The following is a 14313-nucleotide window of genomic DNA, read 5'->3' as shown; positions in this document are numbered from 1 at the left end:
TGGGTTGAAAAATCTTATTTGTCTTTACTATTCTCTTAAGGAGGACTCTTGATAGAAAATACTGGCCACTGTAATAAGTCAAGAAAATCATGACTTCAGTCCTGAAAAACACAGCTAACTGAATGGAATGATTCTTCTCTATTGATTATAATAATAATCATAACAGTTTCTAGGTGTTTTTGAATAATATATATGGTAGTACCTTATTAGTGCTACACGCAAAATGGAAATTTCAAAGAACAAGGCAAAATCCCCCATAAATGGCATATTTCTTCTTCCAGTGCATCTGTTGGCTTATTCCTTGGAGTATGTGCTACCCACATTGCAAATTGCTGTCCTAAAGAATAAGAACAATAGAAAAATATCACCCACTATAGAGAACAGAATGGAGCTTCCTTTAAAAACTAAAAATAAGTACTGTATGATCCTGCAAACCCACTTCTGGGCATGTATCTTGAGAAAAGATACACGCACCCTAGTGTTTATAACAGTGCTATTTAGTGCCTAAGCAACCTAAATATCCATTGATAAATGAATGGATAAAGAAGGTGTGGTGTGTGTATATATATATATATATATATAGTGTTATATTACTCAGCCATTAAAGAATGAAATAATGCCGTTTGTAGCATCATGGATGGATCTAGAGATTGTCTTCAAGGATCTTGTGCTATACAGAGAAAATTACTGAATTCTGTCATACATGTTGATATGGATATGACCCACTAATGATTTAAAAATCCTTATGATTGGACTTCCCTGGTGGTACATTGGATAAGAACCCACCTACTAATGCAAGGAACATGAGTTCGATCCCTGGTCCAGGAAGCTTCCACATGCTGTGGACCAACTAAGCCTTTGAGTGACAACTACTGAAGCCCATGCATGCAGAGCTTTTGCTTTGGAATAAGAGAAGTCACCTCAATAAGAAGCCCACGCACCACAATGACGAGTAGCCCCTGCTTGCCATAACTAGAGAAAGCCCTTATGCAGCAACAAAGACCCAGCACAACCAAAATAATAAATAAAAAATAAAAAACTCTTGTTATAAAAAATCTTTATGATGAATTGTTCTTTTACTGCACTGCCAAAATTTATCTGATAGCGTTTAAAATGTTGGCATCCTATTCATCAGTGAAATTTGCCTAGAGTTTTTTCTTCATTATGTTATGTTAATAAGAACATGATAATGCATAAAATGAATTCTGCGGTTGAGAATAAATAACATAAATTAGGAATTATTTGTACTTTAAAAAGTAGAGATAATCCAGCTGCTATATCATTTGGGCCTGGTATTTTTTGAAAAGTGGTAGTAGACCTTGGCTTTCCAACGTCTTTTGTGATTGTTAATCCTTTCAAGCTTGCTACTTCCTATTTGGTCAAATACAGTAGTTTTTATTTTGGTAAAGTCAACCATTTTCTCTGCATTTTTAGCTTGAAGTCCCTGGAAAATAGAGGCTGAAGCCAGGGTTGAGTGCTAATGGTTTATTGGGAGGTGCAATCCTGGGACAGTGAAAGAGGTGAGTTAGGAAATGCGGGTTTGTGCTCACCGCCTCCTGAAAGATGAAGGCTGTGTCACTCAGGGCAACTCCAGACAGGCTATCCAGAAAGTAAGTATAGGAATAGTTTGTTGCAGGGAGGAAGGGAGGTGGATTTATCTGCCAATTCCTTCTCATCTCATTGCTCTTGTTGGTCAGTATTTGCTATATGGGGAGCTCACCCTCTGCTGTCCAGATTGCACCACCTGGCCTCTTTGGCTCTTGCTGCAGAAGCCAGATCCCACTGTGTGGGATGCAATTTTGGGGAATATTCATTGGAGTCAGTCGTAGGAGGAATCAGAGCCTACGTGGGTCTGATTGAGTAGTGTTAAGAGGACTAGAGCTTCCAGGGCTTCTGGCATGATGGGAAGATGTGAGGAAGGTCATATTTCCAGAGCCTGGCACTGGCCTCAGGAGATGATGGAGTGATCTGAGATGCCTGCTGATGGGGTGGTGTCAGTGACAGCTGCAGTGGCTGGTTCAGTCTTGTGAATCTGAGGGGACCCACAAATTATATTTGCAACATTTCCATAGACTTGCATCTATACTCATATGATTTTAAAATCATTAAAATCTGATTTATCATAATTAAAAATAAAACCCTGCAGTTATTACTTTCTGTTTTGTGTGTGTATGCTAAGTTGCTTCAGTCGTGTTCAACTCTTTGTGACCCCATGAACTGTAGTCTGCCAGGCTCCTCTGTTCATGGGATTCTCCAGGCAAGGGTACTGGAGTGGGTTGCCATTTCCTCCTTCAGAGGATCTTCCTGATCCAGGGATCGAACCTGAGTCACTTAGGTCCCCAGCATTGATAGGCAGGTTCTTTACCACTAGCACCACCTGGTAAGCCCTTCCCACCTCCCCTTCCCCTGCCTTTTTTATCTTAATATTGTATATTTTTGCTTTTTCTTTTTCCATTAATCAAGTTTGCCAGGGGTATATGCATTTAAAAAATACTTGCAGAGAAACAATTTCTATATATTTTATATATTCCTTATTGCTTTCTAAAAAATTATCTGATTTCCTTATTTTAGCTTGGCAGTTGATGTTATATTTTAAGTTTCTTACATTTAGAGCTTATTAATATTAGGAAACATTAAAGCATTAAACATTAAAATAATTAAAACCTTAAAATAATGGTATAATTTTGATTTGGCGTCATGGTGTTACCTATGGTCCATTGGTTTTAGCATCAGTAGTCTCCTTTTTGTTACTTTTGAGACAATTTGCAATTATAATTTTGAAATTAACAAGGTCCCTCTAACAATTTCTGACCCAAACAGTGGCACCATTTAGTTTCTTTAGAAAGATTTGGGTGTATTTATAGGCCTTCCTGCGACTCTTGAATCAAACTTTCCCCTAGGATCCTCTAAAGATAATTCATAATAATGATACTTTACTAAAAGTACTTGACATAACCCTAATCCTGTTCTGGGTCAGTGGACATAACCCTGACCTTCTTTGGAGAAATGATCCCTTGCATTGTCTCCCAGGTTCATGACCACTGACTTCTCTTTGATCTCAGTGTTCTAATCCCACAGCGGTTTTCACCCTGTAGATGTTTTGACCTTGCTTAAATGAATATGTGCATTTTAATGAGTCTTGTATAGATATCGATGACCTTTCACTAATTTCATCAATAAAGTAGTTTTTGGAGTGAACTCTTTTAAGCAAATTAAATTTGTATCCACTCTAGCCTTGCTGCTTATTATGGTTAGTAAGCCAGCCTTATCTCTTGTGATAAAGTGACTCTGTTGGCCTGTTCCACTCTGGATCCCATAATCGCTATTGAAAGAGTAGGACCCATTACACAGACAGCTTTCACATTTATCTTGATCCACAGAGTGCAACCATTATACTGCTTTCTGAAGACCTCAACATTTATTTCTCAGTGCTGTGGTAAAGACATGGGGCCTTCTTGGGAGACCTAATTGGGAACAGATATAATTATGGTGCATGTGATAGCTGTCTCTCCAGATTGCTATGTTTTTTCTACTACATATAATCTTGTATCTCAGCCTCATTTAGGAGGCCATGATTGAGTCCAGATTTGAGTTAAACCACCAAGAAAACAGAAGCAACCTGGGTCACCCAGAATTAGTATATTGGCACCAGCATTTTTGCTATTTGTCTCTGTATTTTTGACTTGAGTAAATCTAAAATGATGTTCTTCTCCCTCTAATCTATCATCCCCAGAATCTGTTTTCACATCTATTCTCGGTGTTTTTTGTAATAGAATTTAACCAACTCTTGTGATTTTTCCTTTTTTGTTGTTATATACTCATGGTTTGATTTTGTAATGTACGTCAAAGGACATGCTGGAGTATATATCCGGTTTTAGGTATAGAAGCAATTTAGAATGGGACATAGAGAGAATTGGCACCCCTTGAGAAGGACCTTGCCTAGGTGAGGTGTTTACAACCAAGCCACCTATGGTGGCTCAGTGGTAAAGAACCTGCCTGCCAGTGCAGGAGATGCGAGTTTGATCCCTGGGTTGGGAAGATCCCCTGGAGGAGGAAATGGCAGTCCACTCCAGTATTCTTGCCTGGAAAATACCCATGGACAGAGGAGCCTGGTGGGCTACAGTACATGGGATCGCAAAAGATTCAGACAGGACTGAGCACTCATGCACTCCTATACCAAGTTAGTAACAGACTGGTCTTAATGGAAGAGTGAACAGCTTTATCTGGCAAGGGAAAATGAGTGGTTTTAAATTAATTTTTGGGATACCAATGGACTCCATTGGAGCTCTTAGGATCGCATTCTTTCTTGATCAGTTCCCTCACTTGTACTCAAGAGAAGGACTGTGAAATCAACCTGCATTGCCGTGGTGCAAATTAAGGTCATCTTCTGTGTCTGACTTCAGTGATCTCAGCCTTGCAACATAGAAGAGACTCGTTCTTAGGCTGGTAGTCATAGAAACCCCTTATTTGATGATTGTACCCAGAGCTAAGAATTTTATTTATTTTTTGGCCAAACAGCATATGGGATCTTAGTTCCCCAACCAGGGATCAAACCCATAGCCCATGCATCGGGAAGCATAGAGTCTTGACCCCTGGACCCCCAGGGAAGTCCCAAGCTAAGAATTTTAAATACTGAGCTTGCCATTTTCTCTCTTTAAGCTTTCCTGGGAGGCAGCAGGGATCATGTAGTCTTTTGCTAATAGTAGGTGCCGCATTGTGGCTCACAACAGGTAGTCATGTAGGTCACACTTTTGCCCAGTGTAAAATGAACTACTGGTCCTTTAAAAGTCTTAGGATCTTTGCTACTTTCAAACCCAGTTCAGGGAGAAAATCATTCAGATTTCTGTTTCTTTGGGGGTCTGTTGACTGTAAACTCTTTGGCACCACTGACTCTGTGGTTTATTTTAACTTTGAATCCTCTCTTGCTAGTTTTAACAGAAAAGGCTTTATTAAAGGTATATAAAAAAGGGTATATAAAAAGTATTAGGTAGCTCACCGAATCTTGGGGATGGTCAGATAATCAGGCTTTGACATGAAAATACAAGTAAATTTCACATTGTACCAATTATATCTAAAGGAAATCTAGCTTGTCCCTGCTACAGGGGCCTAATATCATTCCCTTTTACCCTGAAGATAATTTCCAAGGAAGACAGTTGTGTAGAAATATGTATGAAAGGGTTTCCTTAATCCTTTTGGCTCATGTTACTAGTTTGAAAGTCAGGCAAAGATATTAAAACTGAAAGGTAAATCCTGTACTCTCTCCTAATTGGCAAAGAACACTGCATTAAATGTTTTATAAACATTATGCTGTAACAAAGCCAGCGACTTATGCATTTGTTCTTTGTTTTTGCCTGAAAAGACCAGCAGTCTATTCTGGTTTACCTTTGGGTGAACTTTTGTTTTTTGATAGTAAGCAGACTTTTTGCTCTGAAGTTCCAGGGTTGGTGTTTCACTTCTGCTTTTTAAGGAAAATAATTACCTTAATGCTTTTGGTTTTTTCAGCTCTGTTAGCTGTTAGTACAAAGATAGAAACCCAATTCCTGTTCAATACGAAATTCTTCAGTAAATGGAAATTGACAAAGAACTGTTCACTATACTTCTTTCAAAATCCTCTTTGAGTCCCAGGTCTCGGGTTTCAGAATTTTTAAGAATACCCAGGCACTTGATGACTTCAGGTTGAGTGACCATGGTCCCAGCATTCAGATCTTTCAGACAAAGAAACTCTGCTTCTATTAGAAAATATCCTTTCAAATAAGAGGAAATAAAAATGAAAGGAAGGCCTAACTATATGGGCTGTTTATTATGGCTCCATTGGTCAGATTGGTTCTATTCGTTCCTTCCCTCCTTATTTGCTGATGCTCAGGCCCCAGTAACATGTAGTCTGTTCTTTTAGAAGCACACCATCATTTTAGAAAGTGTACACAGTTGCGGAAATGTAAACTCATGCAGAATTTTTACTTAATCTGCCATGAGTTTAAAATCCTGTAGATGTTCCATCTCCAGTTAGGAAACTCTTCAAGAGACTGATCTCAAGTAACTGTTTATAAGCTTTTTGATGACCTCAGTAAAAAATCTCTAATGGTGACTGTTTGATTATGAATGGATTAGTTTGAAATTTGAGCTGGTAAGAGAGTGGGGTGAGGAAGAAAGCTATAAATAGCAGAGGACTCCATTGGGTCTGGGCTTTGTTGCAAAGTGTTGGTGAGAATCCCAAGGATGCATAGAAGCTTTTCCCCATCCCCAGTTTTCGGGTTCCAAAATCACTGCAGATGGTGACTGCAGCCATGAAATTAAAAGACGTTTGCTCCTTGGAAGAAAAGTTATGACCAAGCTAGACAGCATATTAAAAAACAGAGACATTACTTTGCCAACAAAAGTCCATCTAGTTAAAGCTATGGTTTTTCCAGTAGTCATGTGTGGATGTGAGAATTGGACTATAAAGAAAGCTGAGCACCAAAGAATTGATCTTTTTGAACTATGGTGTTGGAGAAGACTCTTGAGAGTCCCTTGGACTGCAAGGAGATCAAACCAGTCAATCCTAAAGGAAATCAGTCCTGAATATTTATTCATTGAAAGGACTGATGCTGAAGCTGAAACTCCAATACCTGCACGTTTGTGTGTGATAAACAAGGATAAGCTTAGTGTACATAAAAATGAGTGGATATTCTGTTTTATAGATAGAGGAACAGATGTTAGCAAAGTTAGATAACTTGACCAAGATCATGTGACTGCTAAGTGAGAGATAAGGTTTGAATGCAACTCCAAGTTCAAAGCTTTATTTTAAACCACCATGGTATAATTGCTGCCCTTGTGCATTAAGACTGCTTCCTGTTCTGTGGGGCTGAGAGTATTAATGGTAGGGACTGAGCTATATTTGGGGAAATATTTCTTTCACAAAACTTGGGAGAACTCCACAGATGCTCAGAGCTACATCCTTAATGCCTTAGCCCTCAGTTCATTGGGGTTCCCTGATGGGTCAGAGTCAAGAATCTGCCTGCAATGGAGGCGACTTGGGTTCAATCCCTGGGTCAGGAAGATCTCCTGGAAAAGGAAATGGCAACCCACTCTGGTATTCTGGTTTGGAGAATCCCATGGACAGAGGGGCCTGTTGGGCTACAGTCCATGGGGTCGCAAAACGTCAGACACAACTGAGTGATTAACACTTTCATTTTCAGTTCATTAGTTGGAAGTAGAAATTGTTTTCTTGAATAGTTAAAAATCTCAGGGCTAAAAACTCACGTTAATGAATTTTTTACCAACATATAGCTATGTGCAAGCCTTTTGGAAACAGAAAATTTTTAATTTAGGCCAACTTGACATGAGCGAATGAAAAATGTATACCTACCTAGGTGAAGATTCACCCTTTCTTTGAAGATTTTCAGGCTAAAACAGTCCCTTCAGGTCTGGTCTTATGATTGGTAAAAGAATGTAATTGTTTACAGGGTATGGTATGAGAGGTATTCTGAACACACAGATACCACATCCCTCCAAATTTCAAAGCATTGTTATCATTTCTGAAATTTTACCGTTAGAGATTCATTCCTTTGAGATGTTATAGCTTTTTAGACTTCATGAATGATCTATTAAAAGTAAAGACTCATGTGTGTGAAAACCAGAGGAACACCTTAAGGACATTGCTGATCCCTGAGGGTGTTGAATTGGTGGGTTGAGAGCAACTCCCTGAGGACTGAGACTGACCAAGCAGCGTGGAGAGAGGCAAGGTTCTCTGGAATGGAGGATAACCCCCTTCCAGCCTGAAACCCTTGGCTTCACACCTCCTAAATGTATCTTCCACAAGCTCCAACGTTCTTAAATTTTACTTGGAAATGTGCTGTTTTCTTTTCACATCTGTTTCCATATTTTCATATAATTGCTCCCTAGCTCTGTAGAGAAACATGTTTTTGTTTCAGACTTGCACGTATGTATTCAACCCAAAGCAGGGAAAAAAAGTGTTATTCCCGTTCAGTCGCGTCTGACTCTTTGTGAGCCCATGGACTGTAGCCAGCCAGGCTTCTCTGTCCAGGGAATTTTCCAGGCAAGAATACTGAAGGGGGTTGCCATTTGCTTCTCCAGGGGATTTTCCCAGTTTAGAGATTGAACCTGGGTCCCCTGCATGCACTCATCCCAAATCCCACCACTAACGCAAGAGCAGAGACAGTCTCTTGGACCTCAGTGTCTACTATGGCCCAGCTTAGAGGTCCGGGTTCAGACTTTCACGTCCTTTCTTGAATTCTGGAGATGACTTAGCAAGGAGATGGAGTAACTTTGTGAATGATGCACAGGTAGGAAGTGGCAGAGGTTAGTGTTTCTGTCTCTGAATCCAGCACTGTATTCAGTACTGCGGAGCAGGGTTAACAAAACAGATTTAACAAACCTGTTAAAAGGAAGGAAGCAAAAGTGGCAGGGCCCAGGAGATACGCTTTTCCTGTTCCATAACTTGTCCCTCGGTGTGTAATAAAAACTAAACTTTTATTTCCTTCGAATCTAATTTTTTTCCCCTGGAACTCTGGAGGGAGAGCATTCCAATTGCCTAAAACTTTGTTTCATTGAGTATTCCTCTCCTTACACTAGTAGAATCAGATAGGAGAGGGTCAGCCAGGCTGAACCTTCCTGTCCAGCTTAGTCTCTAGAGGGAATGCTATTTTTTTTCAAGTTTTTTTTTTAATTGAAATATATTTACTTTACAGTGTTGTATTAGTTTCTGCTGTACAACAAAGTGAATCAGCCATATGTGTGTGTGTGTGTGTGTGTGTGTGTGTATATATACCCTCTCTTTTGGGTTTCCTTCCCATTGAGGTCACCACAGAGCGCTGAGCAGAGTTCCCTCTGCTATTCAGTAACTTCTTATTAGTTACCTATTTTATATATAGTAATCTATACATACTTCCCTGGTGGCTCAGATGGTAAAGCGTCTGTCTATGATGTGGGAGACCTGGGTTCAATCCCTGGGTTGGGAAGATCCCTTGGAGAAGGAAATGGCAATCCACTCCAGTACTATTGCCTGGAAAATCCCAGGGACAGAGGAGCCTGGTAGGCTACAGTCCATGGGGTCGCTTCTCAGTCTCCCAATTCATCCCACCCTACCTCCCCCCCGCCCTTGGAGTCCATACATTTGTTCTCTACATCTGTGTCTCTATATCTACTTTGCAAATAGGTTCATCTGTACCATTTTTCTAGATTCCACATATATGTGTTAAATATACCTGGTGAAAATCAATTCCAAAAGATTCATGAATCCCAATGTGTATTGCAGCACTATTTATAATAACCAGGATATGGAAGCAGCCTAAATGTTCATCGACAGAGGAACGGAGGAAAAAGATCTGGTACATATATATACACACAATGGAATATTACTCAGCAATAAAAAGAAACAAAATTTGTGCCATTGGCAGAGACGTGGGGCTGCTGCTCTTTCCTGATTGAAGCCACTGCAGGAGACACCCTTGCAAGTGACAGTGTTTGTACATAAGGCTTAAATTTGCCCTTCAAGTTATGTTTGATTTTCTTGAAAACAGAACTGTGGCAGAATTTTCCATTTTATTTGAAACCAGTTCACTACTGTAATCACTTGGTGTTGCTCTTGCTTAAGAAAAGAAATAGTTTTATACTTTATTAGTTACATTGCAGCAGTGATTATGTGGGAAGGCCAGTCTGGGACAGTTTGTGTTCAGAGAATGTTTGTTTTTCTCCATGAGTGTGTTATCAGGCTCCTTAGGTTAGCCAGGGATGATTTAGGGGACCCAAGATCCAGGCTTTTCTTGGCTCCTCTGTCTCCCCTCGTTCATCCTCTATTGTTCTCTCCACTGTCCTTGTTGGGTCTTTAGGCTGAGCCTGGAGTCACACTGGTTAATGACTTGCTGCAAATGGATCTCTGACTACATTTCACAGTGAAATTTCACAGTGAAATTGAATTGGAGGGTTTTGGAGTGTGTTGATTTTACAGCTGCCCTTGGCTCTTACTATCCAAATGAACATTAAAAAAGTAGTCAATTATATGACTAATTTTTTTAAGATTGCCATCCAGCTGAGAGTTCAGTCAGCCTTAAAAAAATACCATAGTTTTGAAAACATATTCCATTTGGGTACCAGAAGGCACCAGAGTGCTTTGGGTCATGTGTCAATTTTGTATTAAAAGATCAATCTTTACACACTCTGATTTTATTGAGGTCCAAATAAAAATTCCATTTCCATGACTGTGGCTTGCATGCCATGAAAATTTGCATGCCTTTTCTGTTTTCCTGCTTTTTCACGGATATGTTTTTAAATTATCGTGGTCTAAATGTTTAATTCTGGAAGAACCCAAGTGATAAAAAGCTGAAACTGCTTTATATTCTACCATCTGTTTTACTATTTGTCTTCTCTAGTGAGAACGTTAAATTGAGCTTTCCTATTCTCTTTAAGGCTCTGATTTAGTGAGAGCAGGGAAGAGATAAACCATATGTAGGTCTTTCTCTGGCTTAGTTGCCAAATATCTTATGATGGTCTTCTGTTGAGCAGTAAGTTATGTAGGGGGGCAATTCATCAGTCTTTAGTCCCAATTTGTGTACAAACTGTATAGTAAAACATTTATGAATATCCATGTGATAAAATGAAGTTACCTATGTGGTAGATCGGAGAAGACAATGGCAACCCACTCCAGTACTCTTGCCTGGAAAATCCAATGGACAGAGTAGCCTGGTAGGCTGCAGTCCATGGGGTCGCAAAAAGATGGACACGACTGAGTGACTTCACTTTCACTTTTCACTTTCATGCATTGGAGAGAGAAATGGCAACCCACTCCAGTGTTCTTGCCTGGAGAATCCCAGGGACGGGGGAGCTTGATGGGCTGCCGTCTCTGGGGTCACACAGAGTTGGACACGACTGAAGCGACTTAGCAGCAGCAGCAGCAGCAGCATGTGTTAGATACCATTTGAATGGGATTTCCCTCTGTTTACTTATTTGATGTACTATCAAGATGGTTAATTTTTTTTTTAACTACTTAGAAGGGAGACAAATGAAAACTCAGAAAAATATGATTTCTAAGCATCTTATTTCACTATGGCCGTACAGCAGGCAGTGAGGTTTGGCTCTAGACATATGGACCAAAAGAAGACAGCTGCTAGATGCTATAAAATAGTTAAATTCGCCGTCTGGTTTGCAAGATGGGTGAAGATTTGCTGAAAATCTGGAGTGAATGCTATGCCCCAGTTAGTTGACAAATATGGCGCGTCCCTTTAGTTCTAGAGCATAAAGTGTGGTCCTAAGGACCAAAGAATTAAACTCTTTTAAAAGTAACAGTACGTGTGGGACCTGGAGAAAGCCCACGCACAGCAATGAAGACCCAGTGCAACAAAATATAAATAAATAAATAATTTAAAAAAGGTATTTAAAAAAAATAACAGTAAAAATGGGACAAAGATAAAAACAATACCACTTTACTTATAATTTGTTCTACAGGGTATGGGGAGATTGGGGGGAAGGGATAGTTAGGGAGTTTGGGATCAACATGTACACACTGCTATATTTAAAATGGATAACCAACAAGGACCTATTGCATAGCACAGGGAACTCTGCTCAATGTTATGAGGCAGTCTGGATGGGAGGGGAGTCTGGGGGAGAATGGATACATGTATGTGTGTGTATGGCTGTGTGCCTTTGCTGTTCACCTGAAAGTATCACAACATAGTTAATCAGCTTTACTCCAATATAGAATAAAAAGCTTTTAAAAAAATAACATTTGCTCTGTGTGGTTTCTAAAAGTGATTTTTTATATCTTTAAGGATCTGGCAAAGAATAGCAAAATCATAGACCTAGTTTAAATTGAGACAACAGTGAAGCGAAATGAAACACAAATACATTTGTTAGAATCAAAACTGGCCTAATAAGAATACAACTGCATCTGATGTTCCTTCCTTTTAAAAATTTTATTAAAAGCACTTTTTATTGTGGTATAGTTGAACTAAAATATTAAGTTTCAGGTGTACAACAGAGTGACTCACAATTTTTATAGGTCATACTCCATTTATTGTTGTTATACAATACCGAGAGATATTCCCTGTGCTGTATATATATCCTTATAGCCTATTTTATACACAATGACTTGTATTAATATCTCTTACTCCCCTACTCCTATTTGCCCCTCCCCCTCCCTCTCCCTCCAGTAACCAATAGTTTGTTCTGTGTGAGTCTGTTTCTTTGTTCTAGTCACTAGGTGTGTGTTTTAATCTCCACATACAAGTGATATCATGCAAATTTCTGTCTGACTTATTTCATGAAGAATACTCCCCTCAAAGTCCACCCATGTTGTTGCAAATTGTGAAATTTTATCCTTTTTTATGGCAAAGTAGTATTCCCTTATATATATATATATATGCCACATATTATTTATCTGTTCCTCTGTTGATGGACACTTATGTTGCTTCGGTAACTTGGCAATTGTTAATAATGCTGCTCTCAACATTGAAATCTGTGGTATCTGGTATTCTTCCTTTTGAAGAAGTGATTTTATTTAGCAAAACTGTAGTTTTACTTTAAAAATTATTTTTAATTTAAGTTTTGAGATAGAATTGACATATGACATTTATTTCAGGTATAGAACATAGTAATTCAACATTTTTATGTATTGCAAAATGATCACTGCAGTACATCTAGTTAACATCCGCAATCACATGTGAGTATAAGCTTTTTTTTCTCATGAGAATTTTTAGGATTTACTCTCTTCAGTGTTCAAGTATACAGTGTAGTATTATTAACTAAGGTCACGATGTTATATGTTACATCCCCAGGACTTACTTATTTTATCACTGGAAGTTTTTAACTTTTGACCTCTTTCACCCATTTTGTTACACTGTCCCCGTCCCCCCGCCACCACTATCATCAATCTGTTCTCTGTATTTGCAAAGTTAATTTTTTTTTTAGATTCCACATGTAAGTGAGACCATATGATATTCATCTTTCTCTGTGTGACTTACTTTACTTAGCATAATGCCCTCAGTTTCCATTTATGTTGTTGCAGAATAGTGAGATTTCCTTTTTTATGGCGGAGTAATATTCCATTGTGTGTATATATACTGTATCCTCTTTATCCATTCATTTATTGATGGACACTTATTGCTTCCGTATTTTGGCTATTGAAAATAATGCTACAGTGAACATGGGAGTGTATTATCTTTTCAAATTATTGCCCAGAGAAGTCACTGTTCAGATAAATACCCAGAATGGCAAGATCATATGGTAGGTATGCTTTTAATTTTTTCAGGACCCTCCATAATGCTTTCCATAGTGGCTGCACCAGTTTACACTCCTGCCAACTCTGTACAAGCATTCCATTTTCTCCACATTTTAGCTAGCATTTGTTATTTCTTGTCTTTTGGACAGCCGTTCTGACAGGTATGAGGTGATACCTCATTGTGGTTTTGATTTGCCTTTCCCTTTTCATGTACCTGTTAGCCATCTGGATATCTTCCTTAGAGAAAGTGTCTATTCAGGTCCTCTCGCCACTTTCCTATTGGTTTTTTGTTATTTTGCTATTGAGTTGTATGAATTCTCTCTGTGTTTTAGATACCAACCTTTTATCAGATACATGATTTGCAGTTTTTTCCCCATTAGGTAGGTTGCCTTCATTTTGTTGATGGTTTCCTTTGCTGTGCAGAAGATTTTTAGTTGGATATAGTCCCACTTGTTTATTTTTGCTTTCGTAATTTTTGCTTTTGGTGTCAAATCCCAGAAATTATCACCAAGACAGATGTCAAGGAACTTACTGCATATGTTTTCTTCCAGGAGTGTTATGGTTTCAGGTCTTAAAGCTTTTAGTCCATTTTGAGTTGATCTTTGTGTATGATGTGAGATACAGATACAGTTTCATTCTTTTGCTGGTAGTTGGCCATTTTCCCCATTTATGGAGAGAGTCCCCCGCCCCCCACATTCTTTGCTCCTTTGTTGTAAATTATTTGACTGTATATATGTGGGTTTATTTCTGGGCTCTCTGTATGGTTCCATTGATCTATGTGTCTGTTTTGATTATAATAGCTTTGTAATATACTTCGAAATTAGGAAGCATGATGCTTCCTAAGGTTTGTCTTCTTAAGATTATTTTATTTATTCAGGGTCTTATGTGATTCTAAAAAAAATTTAGGATCATTTGTTTTATTTCTGTGAAAAATGCCATTGGAATTTTGATAGAGATTGCATTGAATATGTAGATTGTTTTGGGTTGTATAGATATTTTGATAATATTCTTCTAATCCATGAGCTTGGAATATCTTTCCATTTATTTGTATCATCTTCAGTTTTTTTTTCATCAGTTTCCTACAGTCTTCAGTGTACAGATCT

Source organism: Bos grunniens, chromosome 5 (assembly GCF_055505025.1).
Source record: "Bos grunniens cultivar Pamir isolate PY7600 chromosome 5, Bosgru_T2T1.0, whole genome shotgun sequence".
Lineage (NCBI taxonomy): Eukaryota > Metazoa > Chordata > Mammalia > Artiodactyla > Bovidae > Bos > Bos grunniens.
The sequence above is the reverse complement of the archived record's forward strand: the minus strand, read 5'-3'. Positions refer to the sequence as shown.